This window comes from Rhineura floridana, chromosome 11 (assembly GCF_030035675.1).
Source record: "Rhineura floridana isolate rRhiFlo1 chromosome 11, rRhiFlo1.hap2, whole genome shotgun sequence".
NCBI lineage: Eukaryota > Metazoa > Chordata > Lepidosauria > Squamata > Rhineuridae > Rhineura > Rhineura floridana.
The window spans coordinates 36,996,719-37,014,895 of NC_084490.1; the positions used below are offsets into that span (position 1 = coordinate 36,996,719).

At 42.1% G+C, this 18,177-nt stretch overlaps 1 long non-coding RNA gene across 1 annotated transcript; it reads right to left on the reverse strand.

The window, feature by feature from the left end:
- Positions 1 to 1,456: 1,456 nt before the first annotated feature.
- LOC133366947 (uncharacterized) lies at positions 1,457 to 15,444 on the reverse strand. Its single transcript, XR_009758494.1, has 5 exons — positions 15,377 to 15,444; positions 7,020 to 7,136; positions 5,873 to 6,104; positions 3,956 to 3,998; positions 1,457 to 2,217 (listed from the first exon to the last, which is right to left on the reverse strand). It is a non-coding gene; the product is annotated as an uncharacterized LOC133366947 (long non-coding RNA).
- Positions 15,445 to 18,177: the final 2,733 nt, after the last annotated feature.

Consider the following 18,177-nt stretch of genomic DNA (forward strand, 5'->3'; position numbering starts at 1 on the left):
GGAGGGTCCTGTTTCAAACCTACCCCTTCCAGTGCACAAAATGTGGCAGGTCTGAGCAGTGATGAAAGAGAAATTTGATTGTTTGCATTTAAAGGCCAACCTGCCAAATTCACACTTTTTGAAACAATATCTGAACCAAAGTACAGCAATCCTTTGAAATTTGCACTTCTCCAAATTTTGCAATGCAGTTATCTAGCTAACTGATGCGTACAAAAATGCATATACTAAAGCACGCATACAAATGTGTAGATATCACGACACAGTGAGACACGGTGAGACCAGAGTTCAATTTCGGAGCCCCCTCGTAATTCTCGTCTCCGCTTTTATTTTACCTCCGCTTGGAGGCGTGGATTATTTTCTCTCCATAAACAGCCTATGACCTTTAACTATTGTATAACATCACGTACATACATAGTACAACAGCATTATCTACGTGGCAATATGCAGGCAGTTATTTAACCACTACAGATGTCAGTATCGTTTACAGCCATAAAGTTAACCACATCCTGTTTTTCCACTGGTCAGATCGCAATGTCTTGAGAGATAGTGTACTGAGAACAGCAGCGTGGTTTGCCAACGTGTGCTGTTCATTCAGTCCACCCCACATCTCCCCCTTTTTTATTTTTTAGCAAAAAGTAATTACTACGTAATGGTCGCGGAGCAACAGGTGTACACGTCTGGAAAAGGTATTGTAAAAAACAGCATAAGCCTATACTTAAAATGAGTAAAAGAATAGCATATCTAAGAATCTGACTTAGCCATCCAGTGGGCAGCCAACTCCAAAGCCACTGCCACCAAGTTGTAGGGGCGTCCTGCAAAATGTTATTAGCTAGATCCTTCAAGTTTTTTACCTGTGTTCTGATTTCAAAACTGTTGTCAGTTAAATTAAAACAGCACATATTCTTTATAGTTTCGCACCCCAACTGATGTTGTAATAGCAGGTAATCTATAGCTGCACGATTATCCAAGATAGCTTGTCTTAATATACCCTGCTCTTCATTTAACAAAGCAATGGCTCGAGAGGTGGCATTTATCATCTTAACATAATTACAGGCTAATTTATGTAATTGATTGCTGTTACTTACTGCCAATGCAGGAAGTCCAACAAGGGAGATGGCTAGTGATACACTTTCTGCTTTATTAAGCAATTCCACCTTGTCATTACAATCAGCCGGCATGGCAACAGCTTCTCTTTTCCTACGTTGGGCTAGCAACTCCCTTTTATGAAGGAAAATGGGAACCAGTCGACTCAGGCAACAGATGGTATCAGAAATATTAGCGGGAACATAATTAAAAGTGGTTTCTCCACATGTCCAAAACCATCCACCTGGTAAAGGAATGTGTCCGTACATACTGGATATGTTAATGTGCTGTGTACAATTCCATGTGGGTCTCCCAACCTTTAGACATCCCTTCTGCACCTTATGTCGACTACAATTAACCATCCGAGCACACGTATTATTAATGGAATTTGCAACATGTGATGTAAATAATTGAAAAGCATTAACAGGCAGCTGGAAGGTTGGAGTTCCCCAATTCGAAACAGTATGATATTTAATCTCTGAAGTATTCATGAACCGCCCAAGTCCTGTAATGTTCCCAATATCCCCAGGTGCTTTGCATACGGGTATTAAACATGTTCCCAACATACCCATTTCCTGTACATGTTCAGTCATGCAAAAGTCACTCACATTTGTCATTCTTGCTAACTGAACCCAGATATTGTGTTGAAACCGCATCCCCAACTCCTGCCCCAACCTGTCAGCCCCGGCGCTTCCTAAAATCCAACAAATGCAAAGTACAAAAATAGAATTTGTATTTAAAGACGCAATTAAAGCAAGAATGGTATTCTCAGTTGTCTTGTCCACCCCGGCTTGTTCCATTGCTTTTTCTGCTTGTGTTGCTAAGTTCTTTATTTGGCCCCAAGTCACGGGAGGTTGCGGAACATTCCGACCACGCTTCCTGGAAGACATCCCAGTATCCTGAAGTTGCAGAGAAAAATTAGGGATGGGATTCTTAAGATTATCGTGCCAGGACATCGTCTTTCCAGGGCCGGATACACCTAGCAGGTACCCACACAGGACCGTCAGGCGTAGACACAGCCGCGTAACCTCGACCCCACGTTATAAGCGGAACTGGGCCTTTCCACTCTGGATTTGGTAGTTGCCGAAACTGCACCCGCGGGGCAGGTAGAGACTCCGACTGCTGAAAATGCCGCTGCGCTCGAGTAGAAAAGGAAAAATGAGTATTGGGAGATTGAGACAAATTTAAATGATTAATGGTAAACAACACTTGTGCCAGCCACTCCTCTTTGGTGGCCAATCCCAGTGGTACTCCTCCTTTTTGTTTTTGTTTAAGCAAATGCTCTTTAAGGGTACGATTGGTACGTTCGACGACAGCTTGACCTGTAGAATTATAAGGAATACCAAACAAATGTGTAATGGACCACTTAGTGCAAAACTGTGCAAATTGCTGTGAAACATATGCAGGACCATTATCAGTTTTTATCGTCTGAGGTTGGCCCATGATGGCAATAGAACGAATGACATGATTAATAACATTCTTAGTTTTTTCCCCTTTCTGAGGAGTTACCCATATGTATCCGGAATATGTATCTACTGTAACATGCAAATACTTCCATGGGGAGAAAGTAGGAAAATGTGTAACATCCATTTGTCACAACTGGTTAACTATGAGACCTCGTGGGTTCACTCCTGGTTCTGGGGATAGAGTTAACTGTGTGCATTGGGGACATTGTTGAATAATGGCAGAGGCTTCCTGGGCAGTAAGATGGAATTGCTTCTGGAGTGCTTTAGCATTTTGATGATGAAGGGCATGACTTTCTATGGGTGTGCAAAGGAGGGCACGAAGAGCCTGATCAGCATATTGATTACCTTCTGTTAACAATCCTGGGAAAGGTTGATGACTGCGAATATGAAATATAGCAAATCGACAAGACCGAGTATGTATGAGTTTTTGAAGTGTAAGCATAAGAGCAAGTAGATTAGTGTCCAGCATGGGAGAGACATAACTACCGGGTAATGCAAGTACAACATTCTTAACATAAAGACTATCGGTAATAATGTTAACCTCCTGATCTGCAAAAGTCAACAGCGCCATACTAACAGCGGCCAACTCAGATCTCTGAGCGGAAGTTTGGGGTAAGGTGAAAATTGTCTTCCAAACCCCCTGCTCGTGCCATGCAACAACCCCTCTAGTTGGACTGCCATCAGTATAGACCGTGACCGCAGGTAAGGGTTGTAAACTGATTACAGATTGAAACTGGATAGGAATTTTTTGTGTAATTTGAAGCCGTGGATCTGATGAGGAACGACATGAAATTGTGCCCAAATAAGAGACTAAAGCCCATTGAAGGTCATCAGAAAGCGCAACAGCATTTTCCCATGTGTAGCGGACCCATGGGCACAATTAATTTATTTATTTCTCGTAAATCATGTAAGAGCCTCCACTTTCCAGATTTCTTTTTAATCACAAACACTGGGGTGTTATAAGGGCTATTACTTTCTGCTATATGATCAGCTTCCAGTTGCTCCTTCACCAGTTGGTGCAGAGCTTCTAATTTTTCTTTGGGTAAGGGCCATTGTTCTACCCAAATGGGTATGTCTGTCTTCCATTGTAAAGGAAGAGCTGCCTTTTGTTGGCTAATCATTAATAACAATGGTGGTCTGGAATTGCTCCAGTAAATCCCTTCCCCACAGATTTACTGAAATGTCCAAAATACAAGGGCGAATGTGGGCTATACGATCACCATCAAGAGCAACAACTTGTATCCAATCCTTACTCCGTTTTGAATCCTGAGCTCCGCCCACTCCCCACACAGAAGGGACCACTTCTACTGGCCAAGAGGATGGCCAGTTATGTTCAGCAATTACTGTGACATCTGCCCCAGAATCTATAATACCTTCAAAAATAACATTGTTTAAACAATACTTACGAACCGGTTTCTCCCTGGTCACTTCTGCCAGTACTGCAGCTACCTGTGGATGGAAAGGATTACCTGAAATACTCACACTCGGCGATTTCGTCCTTGTAGATCCGAATCCACCAGTACGTTTTTGGGAGGAAGTGTTCGATGTGAAAAGACGATATGGCAATAACAATAGTTGCGCAAAAGAATCTCCCTTCTTCAACTGAAGGGGAAGGTGACTCCAATACTGAATATAAATAATTCCCTGATAATCAGAATCAATAACACCAGGTACCACCATTATATTATTCTTGGAAGCAGAGGATCGCGGTAGTACAAGGCCTACGGTGCCTTCTGGTAAAGGGCCAGTGAGTGTGGTAGGCATTAAAAGAACTGCTCCAGGCAAAGGAACATCTTTTGACTCTGCATGTATTAAATCAATTCCAGCGCTTCCTTGAGTAGCAGGGGTGGGTACACTTCCTTGAGATTCGGGGCTGGAAGCCTGCCCCAAGTTCAGTTTCCCTCAATAGGACGGGAAGACACATTGGTATTGGTAATGGGAGCTGAACGACACTGATTAGCCCAATGATAACCCTTTTTACATTTCGGACAGATTTTCTTTGGCCGGTTTGTAACAGTGCCCCCACCTTTAAATGCTCCTCCGCCAGGAGCCCGACATTCCCTTCTGAAATGACCAGGCTTTTGACAATTAAAACAATTGCCTGTAGGTTTGTTACCCTGTCTTAATGCCCCAGCTAACAATGTCATGGCATGAACATGTGTACCTACCTCTGCACAAGCTTGAATCATGTCTCCCAATTCATATTGCGGTCTATGAATAATGTTTTTCAAAATCTTTTTACAGTCTGTGTTAGAATTCTCGTAAGCTAATTTTAACAATAATTCCCCTTGTGCCTGAGGGTTATCAACCTGCCGTGTCAGAGCCTCTTTCAAACGGTCAACAAACTGAAAATAGGGCTCTGTTGCTTGCTGCCGTACATTCGTAAAAGAACGTAAGGGTTCTTTCCCAGCAGGCACCTTTTTAAATGCTTTCTGTATACACTCAGCAGTTCGATGAAATGCGGCTTCAGGCAATACCCCTTGTTGTGCTATGGTAGCAAAATTACCTGACCCATAAATTTGCTCGGGAATGATATTAGCATCCCCAGCTGCTATAGCAGCATGTCTAAATTCTTGGTCCCAAACTACATATTGCGAAGGAGTCAAAATCATCCTAAAGAGATCCTTCCAATCTTGAGGGATCATGTTATATCCAGTAGCTACTCCTTCCAACATCCCTTGTACATAATTAGCCGTAATCCCATATTCTCTTACTGCCTTATTTATTTCTCTAATAACAGAAAACGGAAGAGCTGTCCAAGTTGCTATGCGATTATTAGCATTATTAGGATCTGGCTGATATGTAACGGGAAAAGCTGAAATTGTACCCTCCCAGTCTCCCATTTCTTCCATAGATAATAATCCTGAGGCTGCAGCCTGAGCTATGGCTGCTTTAACCTTCCCAGTAACCTGTTCTTGTTGGACTGGAGGGCTATATGGAGGAGCATTTACAAATTTCTCAATATCCTTTTCAGGTGTAGGTAAAGAAAGTTGGGGATAGAGAGGAGTTTTCTGGTCAGAATTGGCAAACAGCGATGTCTCTTTTATCCCTAAATGACTAATGGCCTCAGCACACTTTTGCCATAATAAGAGATGGTGAATAGGTGCTCTTGGTTCTTCATGTAATTTTCTCCCTATCTTTATCCAATCTGACTGACGTAGTGATCCTTGCTCTGGATACCATGGACATTGACATTGAATTGTTTTTAACAATGATTCAATGTGAGAACGACTTATAAAAGCTGAGGTATCCTGTTTTAAAATTTTTTGTAGCTCTTGTGCATGAACCTTCTGCTGAGCTGACAATTCCCCCCCCATACTCACGAATGGGAGCTGTACGCTGAGGTGCACCGTTGGCTGATCCTGCCAGTGGGTACGAGGGTGTTTGTTCTGAATCACGTCGAGGTCACCAGATGTAGATATCACGACACAGTGAGACACGGTGAGACCAGAGTTCAATTTCGGAGCCCCCTCGTAATTCTCGTCTCCGCTTTTATTTTACCTCCGCTTGGAGGCGTGGATTATTTTCTCTCCATAAACAGCCTATGACCTTTAACTATTGTATAACATCACGTACATACATAGTACAACAGCATTATCTACGTGGCAATATGCAGGCAGTTATTTAACCACTACAGATGTCAGTATCGTTTACAGCCATAAAGTTAACCACATCCTGTTTTTCCACTGGTCAGATCGCAATGTCTTGAGAGATAGTGTACTGAGAACAGCAGCGTGGTTTGCCAACGTGTGCTGTTCATTCAGTCCACCCCACACAAATGTGTGTGTGTCTGTGTGTGAAAAGAACATAGAAAAATGCATTATATTAGGGAACATTTGCAAAAACATGTATATGTTAGGCAAAATTACATATGAGAATGTGTTTTAGGAGAAATTCACACTAAAATCCTGATGAATTTTCCTGAAGATTTTTTTTTAATGCAAACTGATGTGGTAATGTAGAGAACTGAAGATTGGAAAAAATGATAAACTGAGAGAAACCAAATTGATAGATCCACCCATCCCTAGGTTTGGGCAACTCTCCCCTCACATGATTGGATGTGTGTGATTAATAAAAGCCTGTGTGAACAGGGCTAAAGCTGTGCTGCTATTGTAGTAAGGATGCAGGAGAGGGCTGCAGTCAACTGTTTTGTCCATTCTGTTTCCCCCAGTTTTCTCTTCAAATTCTGCCTCAATCCATCTTCTCTTCCTAGGCCCCCACACACATACACACCACAGCTCCACCTTATCCCTCAAGCCCCTTCTCATGTGACTTATTTGCCTAGGACTTTGGTGTGCCTTCCCTGTTCACTTTTAGCATCTGAGCAGCTCAGCCAATGGCAGGCTACCCCCTTCCCCAATAATATGTGGGCTTATGCACGTCAGTCCCAGAGATTGGGTCGTCATCACCAAAAGTGCTAGCACTGCCACATCCCTGAAGAATACTGCAATATAGACTGCAAAACTTTACCATAGCAAGGTTGACCCCAAGCTTCAGAAGAGAATTGTGCACTTTGATTTTTCTTGTGCCACTTTTTCTTTGTCTGATATATCTCTGGAAATATCTCTGGAAATTCGGATCATATCACTAGTTTAAAAATAAAAGAAGAAAAGTTAACAAGTTAACAATGTAAAAGTGGATCCTCATAATTAAGGTAGGAGTCTCCACCCCAAATAGTGCCCACACTTGGCTTATTGCTGATGCCAGGCCTGCATCCCTACCCTTCAGGAGTGCTTCTAGAGATGGGGGAGAAATCAGATTCGGTTTGCATTAAAAGCCGATAAATGCAAAAATGTCTACATTGGTCAAAACTGCATACAAAAATGTATATATTAGGAGAACTTTACACTAAAATGAGGATTTAAAAAAAATAAAATCGCAAATTGCCACAGAAATGTGGAGCGTACTGGCACTGAGATATCATTCCATCCATAAATTTGCTTCTAAGTGGGCTTACCTGGCAGTGCTATCGCCACTACCACCAGATAAACCAGCAAATGAGTGATGGTAAGGTTGGCAGATGAATCAGTTGCTGCCCCTGAGGGAGAACCCCCCAAGTACCCTGGCCCCCAAGCAATTAGGACCCCTGAAAATTGATTAAGGAAAAATTGATTTCTTTCCCCTATTCACACACAGCAGGCATTAAAAACCCTGTGTGTAGAGAAAAGCAGAGCGGTCAAACTCACCTCGCTGCCAATTCCTGAGCTTCACTTTGTGCCAAGAAATGGCTAAAACCGTGACCAAAAGATCATTAATTTAGTACTGTTAAGCCATTTCTTAGTTAATATTTCTTGCTATTTCTGCTGGTCACTGACCGTAATAAATACTCATTCATTCAATCAAATACTCATTCATTCATTCATTCATTCATTCCTTACTATTAGATCTTGGAAAATGGGTTTCTGGTTTTTATTAGAAAGCAAAAGGCTGAAATCATTATAATAGAAAATCTAAGTAGATAAAATTTTAGCTTGATATTGATTTTATAATGGCATGATGTGTATAATTTTATTTCATTAAAGTAATTAACTGTGTTATGGAGGTGGGGGGAATTCTGTGGCTAAGCTCAGACTTATTCTTTTCCTTCACTGTGTTCTCTAATCGTTGTTTATATTATGTGGCCTTCAGTTATAGTATGGTGATATAAAATTAATCTTTCTCTATAGCAGTGTAGTAATGGGTGGAATGTTCACATAGACTTTCCAGTCACTTTAAGAGGAACCAAAATTGGCCTCGCATCATGGTATTGTTTAAAGGAACATGCAGTTATGTCCTATGTTCTAGGGATGTTCCTTGACCAGCTTGAATGATCAGGAGCGATGATAGAAAGGAATGTAATGGTACATATTGGTTTCAGAACAGTACAAGATCATCAGTAATATATGACAGTAGAATAGTGGTATATCAGCAAGGGGACAGATTGACATCAATGAATACAATGGGGATGCTTGATTATGAATATACATGTATTTATTTTAATAAAGTTATCTGGTTGGTTGGAAATATTTCAAGCGGGAAGAAACTGCTATGTTACATAGAAAACAACTTGGAGGATTGGTTAAATCATTGTCACATGTTGTAATTGTATCCTATAAAACATCTGTGCATACTATATTTCTTTGCAGCCTTCTTGGATAATTCCTGGATGTGTTCTGGAGGACTGACTTTGCATATGCTTGTCTTATTTTTTTTAATAAATGCCTACCTTTTTGCTTTAAGCCTGTCTCAGAGATTATTATTTAAGGGACCCCCAGCAAAGAACCCACAGGAGAAAAATAACAATTTCTCCATCACCCCCTCCCAATGATAGCAGGGACTGAGGAGACTGCTGAGCACTGGGACAGGGGGCACCAAAGGCAGTCTGCTGAGGACCTTGCAAAATCTGGAGCTGGCCCTGTTTAAACACATTCTCCTTGGTCATCTACAAAAGCAGGCTTCAAGCTGCTTTCACAGGACACTTGTACATTTGCATGTTCCCCAGTGTTGTCAAGAGTGCCAAATCCAGCTACTTCTTCTTCTACATACCATGATAGGGAACCATTCTGTAGTTAGGAAGCATTCCTGACAAACAGTCTTCTTATGGGAATACTCAAATTTCTCCTTGCTTTCCACAAGGACAGCCCTCACTTTCTTCACACAACTATTGGTTTTTGCAAGAACTGGTCTGGTAATTGTTAGTTAGCAAACAACATCTGGGTAAAAATGACCTTTGGCTAAACCCAGGCACACATAACCTGTAACCCTCTGAGCTGATTGTAGTCCAACATACGTGTTTGGCAGCTCGAGAAAGCTGTATTTACCGACTGTGTGGGGCTGGAAAAAAAAGTGGACTTAAGCACTTCAAAGTCCACATTACTTGGGCAAGGGCCATAGCTCAGTGGCAGAGTATCTACTTTGCATGCAGAAGGTCTCAGATTCAATCCTCAGCCTCTTCTGGTAGGGCTGGGAGAGAGCCCTATCTCAGAACCCTGGGCAGTCGCAGTCAGTCAGTCAGTGCAGACAAGACTGAGCTAGATGGCCCCATGGGCTAACTCAGTATAAGGCAGCTTCCTAAGTTCCTATGACTGACTGGCAGACTGGGTTTTGCTAGATAGAACACAAATTGTGTTGATGTGGGTAAGGCTGGCTAGAGGATTTTGTTCAGATAGGCTATCCACAGACAAAAATAGTAGATGCTTTGTTAACGTCCCTGTCCTTACCTAAGGATCATTTATGAACCTCATCCCATTTCAGACATAAGCCCTTGTCTAGTGGACAAATGTAGGGGGAGTGGCATCACAGTAGCGGGCTATATTCCTAAGCTATGCAGATCCATCATACAGTCTGAAAAGTCCCCCACATACACAAATCATGCATATAATTGTAGGTGCAGAGGAAGAACTCTTTGAGAGTTTCCATGGATGCATGAAGCTAATTCCTGATTCAAGGGAGCATTTGTGCCATCCAATAGGGCCCTGACATCTGTGGGTTCCCCAGTACCACCACCTCCCTCCCTCAGTGGGTTCACCAGCAATAGTGACAGCCAGGCAGCAGCTTCCCATCACAAGGTACAATGGAACTGGTAGGAACTGGCAGGTGGGCCCAATCCAGCCCATATATCAGCACTGGTAGACCCCCAGCAGCTGCAATGCATATGTGCTATTTTGCCTTGCCTTAGTTTAAGAGCTTTTCTCTCTTAACAGTTCTGTTTCCCTTCAAAAAAAAATGAGAGAGCGAGTGAGATGGCTCTATAATGTTTTAAAATGGGAGTGTGGGACATCAGACCTTGGGGGCTGACTGTAGTTCTCAAGGCCTCTCTATCTAGGCCTTGGGTCACTCCCCAGGCTACACCCCACTCTTCAATAACACCCGCTCTTCTGGCATACCCCTCACTGGCTCTTCTTCATCACCCTCCCTGCAAATGGTTTTTGCCTGTTGGGCCTGTGTCCTTGGACTCTCATAATGCCTTTTGCTTGTCTGGATAGAGGATAGAGAAGGGGTGTGTGGAAACTGTACAAAGGTAAAAATGCAATAGTTGCTCATTTGCCTCTGGGCCAGCCCACCACTGGCAAATGGCCTTCAGAAGGTTGCCTGTAAAGAAATGTGGCCCTTGTGCTGAAAAAAGATTCTCCACCAGTGTTCTAACTAAATGCTACATGCACAACTTGTCAGAAATATGATTACTATATTTTGCACTGCTGAGTTAATTTTACTGCAGCTGGAATTATATATACATACATATATACACACACTCCATTTTATCCCTCCTCATGCTGTCTAGTTTTCCTGTCCACTCCCCAAACAATAAGCATGCCGTGTCCACTGAGTATGCTCAGTCCTCCGTTCTGGGGATTCCTGCCTTCAGACCCAGAGCCTGCAGGAAGAAGGAGAACATCGCCACCCAGGGAAGGAGAGCCTGCTGTTGCTGCTGCTGTTGGAACACCACCTCCACCACCCTTCCCAGTGGGACTGCTGCCTGGCAGACGTGCCTCCTGCAGGACCAGGTCCCAGGTACCCAGCCAGCTGTGACTAATTTCCATCACCTGTCCCTCTTTGGAGGGATACATAACCCGGCTGGCTGAGGTGGCCTGGGTTTTTGTCTTTTGTTTTGTTTTGTTTTTGTTTTCTTTTGGGTGCCATTGGTTTTAGCTATGGGTGGGTTCAGTTTCATTTTATATTGTAGTTCTTGGGTTTTAGTTTATCTTGTACGCCGCCTAGAGTGGCTGCTTATGCGGCCAGATAGGCGGCCTAGAAATAAAATTTATTATTATTATTATTATTATTATTATTATTATTATTATTATCCTTAAATTCCATTATAGTCAGTTTCCCCAAGCCTCCTCATATTTCCTTCTTGTACAGTGATGGTGCCATTTCGGCTGTTTAAGGACTGCCATCCTGAGAATGAATTTGATATTGGAATATATATGATTGGTTCTTGTTTTCATCACTCCCCAATTGTTCCACTATCCAGCTCACTTTTTCTGTATTTTATTGTTCCACATAAAATATTATTACAGTTGAAGGTAGCAAATAATGAGCTACTTTGGACAATAAGAGGGAGAGGATAATGTTACAACTTGGTTGGATTTCTTACCATTTTTTCCCCTGCTTTGTTTCTTGGGTAACCCACGGTTATCTAGTTTTTTGGTGACAAAGAAAGATCTTTCAACTCTTCCAATGTGCATTTGACTTGCAGGATGCTTCCAGATGACCTATTTATTGAGCATTCATATTCATTTGTTTCCATGGGGATTAAATTATCAGCTGAGAAGGTATTAATCCATGAAGGCTATTTATTGAGCATTCATTCTGATTGTGTCAAGCACATGATATCCCACACTTTCCAATGCATTTTCCTACCACTTATTGCAAAAAGGGGAAGTGGATTTGTTGCCCAGGAGCAACTTGAATTTGCCAGTATGAGACTGAATCTCACCTGGAAATAGTGAGAGTCTGGAAGTGTCCACAGACAGAACTGAGAAGCATTTTCTTCCTAGTGAGCATGCACTGGAGGTGCTGCAGGAGAACTAACTAGTAAAGTTTGATCTCCCTTTCCCATGTCTTATCCAATGTGTTTTAGGCTTCAAACCTATACACACTTACAAGAGAGGAAACTCCACTGAACTCAATTATTGTTTATTACATTTGTATACCGACCCATAGCTGAAGCTCTCTGGGCGGTTTACAACAATTAAAAACATTAAAAACAAATATACAAATTTAAAAACACTTAAAAAAATTAAAAACACATGCTAAAATGCCTGGGAGAAGAGGAAAGTCTTGACCTCGTGCCGAAAAGATAACAGTGTTGGCGCCAGGCACACCTCATCAGAAATATCATTCCATAATTTGGGGCCACCACTGAGAAGGCCCTCTCCCTTGTTGCCAGACTCCCAGCTTCCCTCAGAGGATGCACCCGGAGGAGGGCCTTGGATGTTGAGTGTAGGGTACAGGTGGGTTTGTGTCAGGAGAGGCATTCCATCAGGTATTGTGGTTTCAAGCTGTGTAAGGCTTTATAGGTTAAAACCATCAGTTTGAATCGAGCTCGGAAACATACAGGCAGCCAATGCAAGCGGGCCAGAATCAGTTTTATATGTTCGAACTGTCTGGTCCCTGTTACCAATCTGGCCGCTGCATTTTGCACAAGCTGCAGTTTCCGAATTGTCTTCAAAGGCAGCCTCACATAGAGTGTATTGTAGTAATCTAACTTGGAGATTACCAGAGCATGGACAACTGACGCCAGGTTATCCCTGTCCAGATAGGGACGTAGTTGGGCCACCAACCGAAGTTGGTAGAAGGTACTCTGTGCCACCGAGGCTACCTGAGCCTCAAGTGACAGAGATGGTTCTAGGAGAACCCCTAAGCTATGAACCTGCTCCTTCAGAGGGAATGCAACCCCATCCAGGACAGGTTGAGCATCCACCATCCGGTCAGAAGAACCACCCACTAGCAGCATCTCAGCCTTGTCTAGATTGAGCCTCAGTTTATTAGCCCTCATGCAGTCCATTGACTCTGTCCCACTGACCTATTAGTGGAATCAGAGTAAGGTTCCCAGACTAGGTTTAGAGAATTCTTGAGGGCATAGTCATATTATTACAATTCATCGGACTGCATATGTTGTTTGCTTTCCCTTAAGAATAGGAAGGGTGTATGACCAGTGCCAGTCCTCCATGGGTCTAGACACAGGCTATGCAATTGACACAATTGGTTTCCATCATGAGTGCAAGCCAGGAAGTTTTCTGCCAAGAGAGGCTGAGCCTACTTTTGCTGTGCTGCTTCCTGCAGTCCTAGTTGTACCTCAGAGTTCAGAACTAAATATGTGGGAGATGAGACTTGCTCACATGTTACACACACTCAGGTGCAAGGTGTCTCTCACACATGCACAAGTGTTTGTGTGAAAGAGTGCACATTTGTTGATTTGTACTGCTCAGCTATCCTGTACACAGGCAAACAGACTGTACACCCAATAAATGTAACATGCAAATAATTGTAGAGGTGTACAGCTCAACTATTTATGTACACAATTACACAGACTGTATATTCATTGAATGTAAAGTGTGAACACCTCTCATGTCTGGACATTAAGTAACAACAACAACACCTAGCAGCTATATGGCATTCAAAGTCTGATTCAAAATTGATTACTGATGATCATAATCAGTAGTTAAAGCAGGCCTGCATTATCATTCCCATTTTCCAGATCTGCAGATAGGGGTGATGAGTATAAGAGATGGTGGCTTGCTTAATTTTATCTACCAAGTTTGCAGCAGAGAAAGATGTTAAGAGAAACATGGTTTTGTTAGCTCAAAAGGCTCGTTGTGGCTTCCCTGAGTCCTTATTCAGGCAATACAACCACAATGTGAGATACAGCACTTCCATCTGCTTTTAGTCAAAACAGGTAGGAGTTTATTAGCCTGGGAGACCAGGGTTTGAATCCCCACATAGCCATGAAACTCACTGGGTGACCTTGGGCCAGTCACTGCCTCTCAGCCTCATGAAAACCCTATTCATAGGGTTGCCATAAGTCGGAATCAACTTGAAGGCAGTACAAGCAAGCTTTAGGCAATTCTCCAATTTATGAATTGGAAAATTAAGTGTCCAAGTTAGTTATTGGACCAGGAGGGCAATCTTGTAATCTGAAGCCCTTTTCAGGATGGCCAGCTCTGTGCTCAGATGCTTGGGAAACATCTGTGAATTAACATTGCTTCCAGTCTTTAGGATGCAGAGATGACATAATGCAGCATCTACCATAGATTTCAATCTACACACACACACACACACACACACACACAGAGAGAGAGAGAGAGAGAGAGAGTGTTATCTTCTGACAATAACATTGTCCTATGTTCACTGTAATGGGTCATTTCTGTTGTTGCCTTTTCCCAATAATATGCTAACACAAAACTACTATCAGTCCTATGTACATTTTCTGAAGTTAGCCCCATTGAACACAATGGGATTGACTACTTCTGAGTAAACATGTGCACAATTGTTCTGTCCATGCCAAATCTAGACTCCAAATCCATGCCCACTTACCTGGGAGCAAGTCTCATAGGGCAAAGCTGTTTAGACTGCAATCCTAATTTTATTTACCTGAAAATAAATCCCATTGATGGACTACAATGATGTTTAACACAGATCAAGTTGCCCTTTCTCTGCAAGAGCCTACTGCCCTTTGTTTCAGGTTAACAGAAGCAAGACCAGGACAAAATGTATTCTGAACCCTATTGGGATTACCATGTCTGTATTGATTTGCCACAGGATTACCTAACATTTTATGGACTACAGTTCCTGATTCATAGTTCAGTTTGTTTGCCACTCTCCAACACTAACTCAGATTAAATAGCGCAAACCAGCAATTTAGGTAAGAAACTTTGAGTCCATTTCTCTGAATTCTGTTTGGGTCAATTAGCCTGTTTAGGAATATAAGGAGAACCCTCTTGGATCAGATCAATCTAATTTACCATCCTGCTCCCCACAGTTGCCACCAGATGCCTCCTGGAATTTGCAAGCAGAGCTCGAAGGCAATAGCCCTCTTCCCCATTGCTGCTCCCCCATCCCCAGTAAAAACATATTAGGCTATGATGATCCTGGGACTAGCTCCCAGTCCAACCAACTTTACAGAGTGATGGTGTGCACTACCCTGAGCATTATTGATGACAATAACAAATACACAAGCATGTGAAAATAATTTGTGTGTGAGCCAAATAGTTGATTTCTTTGGTGACAACTGCTCTCTTATTCCAGGAGAATCACAAAAGCCCAATTGCAAAGAGTTGTGTATGACCTATTTTGTTTGAACTTATTTGTAAGGAAAGATAGCAGCCAGAAATAGCCATACTCACATTGCTGTGTTATGGAGACTGTTGGGCAGACCACCATGTTTGCCTGGGTTCAGTGGGAAGATTCTCCACTCAGTCTGAATAGGTGTTGTTGTGGGGCAAGGAATATATGTGATTGCACACAGGATCCAAGTCATTTCACATCACCAATGGTAGTAGTTTATTTACATATAAGGTAAGAAGTGTTGTAATAGTCTCTGAAGAGTTATGAGCTAAATGCACACTCATGCATATGTTCTAGCTGCCCTTATTTACCAGAGACAGTCCCTATTTTTCTAGTACGTGCTTTTTTCCTGGTAACTGCTGCTTCTAATTTATCTCTGTTTTATCTGTGGGAATCAGTTATCTCCCAATAATAATAAGTCATTCCCTGTTTGCAACCTGAGAACAGGATTGCAAATGTTAGTGGGTGGGGAGGTGTTTCATCTGTACAACATGTGCACGTTATTTTTTGAAAAAAGAAAACATTTTTCTTTCAAAAGATTGGTGTTCATATATTCAAATAGTTGCAGATTGAATCAGTTGATTGATTGATTAATCAACTAAAACATATATGTATAATCAATGACCAGAAGAATCCTATGCAAGTTTACTCAAAAGTAAGTCACAGTGATCAAAATGGGACTTACTCCTTACTAAGTGCACATAGGATTGTAGCACGGCTGCTGTAATCGGATGAAATTTCCATCCATGAAATGTTGGAGGGTCCATTTGCGGATGCATCTAATTAAACTTCAGAGGACAAAATTTAAGTGGGTTTTGTTATCCAAAAGTATGGCAAGGAAAAGTAGGAAGAGTAATCTGCCACTGTCCTGTAGGAAGGTTTCCAGTGTGTGTGTGTGTGGGGGGGGAGAGAGAGAGAGAGAGAGGGGCAAAGACTTAGGATCTGTTCAATTCACTATCCCCTCCTGCCTAACACAGGGCCTTTCTATCAGCAACTGCACTGTGTGAAGGATCCTGATGATGTTTTAATGTGTTAAAATTGCTTGTTCATTTTTTAAATGTAATTTTATGTAAGCTAGGAGGATCCGTATCCTGTGTGGCAGTATAAAAATAATACTATGTTTGCAAGAGAGTGAAGCAGATGGTGGGCACGGAGTGAGCAATTTGCAATTACATCACAGACACATTCAGCTCAAAACGGACCATGCTTCTGTGAGCCCACAATTTCAGCACTTTCCCATCCTACTCTGTGAATACCATGACAAGAATTACACAGTATTAGAGTGGTTCAGGACATAGTGCCCTGGGGCAATAAGCTATGAAAGAGAAGGACTTTTAAGATCTTGCTACAATCCTGTGCTTTAAACAATGATTGTGTAAAAGTATGTATGTCCAGGATTGCAGCCCTTTTATACAGGATGTTAGGATGTAATGGTATGTATGGTATTGCAGCACCCCTAGCCACATAATGTGCCAATACCACATGTGGATTGCTTCATATGTAGTAACCACTCATAACCACACTAACGGTGTGCATGGGAGTGCATAACATGTGGTTCATTGCATTACTGCCAGTGATGCAACAACTTGACCATGTCTACATTACCATTCCCAAGAGATTGCAGCAGACGTTGCACTGGACACCTCTCTGGGGACTACAGTAGATGTGGATGAGGCATCAAGTTTGCTTAGAGGCAAGCAACTTTACCCTCAAATTGCCTTGCAAACAATTCACAGTGGTACTCCGAAGGGTCTAAAACTCCATTTCCTGGAGCTGATGTCAACAGACCCCTGACAATGCAGAAAAGCTCCATTGGATGGCTACTTGAGGATCCAATGGTGGCAGAGAAGTGGGCCTTCTTCACTGCCCTCACTGCTGCACAGTAGGCAAAGTTATGATGTTTTACTCATGCCTGATCAGCTTCACAGCACATATTTCACCACTTGTGCCCTAGCCATTGTCCAGTCTGTTTCATTGCCCTTAGCTCACTAGTAACTCTTAACTCTTTTTTTTGAAGATGTTTTTAAAGCTTTTAAAAATGTATTTTTATGTTGTTTTGTTTTAATGTATTTTAAGGTCTTTTTATGATGTTTTAAACTATTTTTAGTGTTTCTGTTTGCCGCCCTGGGCTCCTGCTGGGAGGAAGGGCGGGATATAAATCAAATAATAAATAAATAAATAAAATAAATAGTATACCAGAACAGAACAGAAATAGCACTGACTGTGATGATGCACGTCAGAACACAAATTTCTGTCTTCTTACATCCCTACTGATCAATCCAGTACAGTCTGATTGTGAGCAGTTCTTGAGGATCTCATGGAAGGGCCTTCCTCTGCCCTGTCACTTGACGTCCTTTTACCTGGATGTTTTTATATGGATGTTTAAAAAAAATTCAGATTAATGCAGAACCATTGAATCATAGAATAGTAGAGTTGGAAGGGGCCTATAAGGCCATCAAGTCCAACCCCCTGCTCAATGCAGGAATCCAAATCAAAGCATTCCCAACAGATGGCTGTCCATGATGGATCAGACTTATGAATGAGCACATGAAAAACTGGCAGGGACTAGAAATAGACTGATCCATCCCTAGTTAGAAGAATCCTTTTTAGATATGCATACTACCCTAGAGCAATGTTACATTAGGGACAATGTGAGAAATTTCAATGGAAGATTTGGGGGGGAGAGATGTAAATAGAGGCTCCACACAGAAATCACATCTGGGCATGGGGACTCCCAACAACTGCCTGAGGATGTCACATACTAATGACTCCTAGTCACTGTAGCCATGCAGATTTCCAGAACTGCAACAAAATGGAGACAGAGGCTTAAATCCCAGGAGGGTAAATTTTTGTGACATTT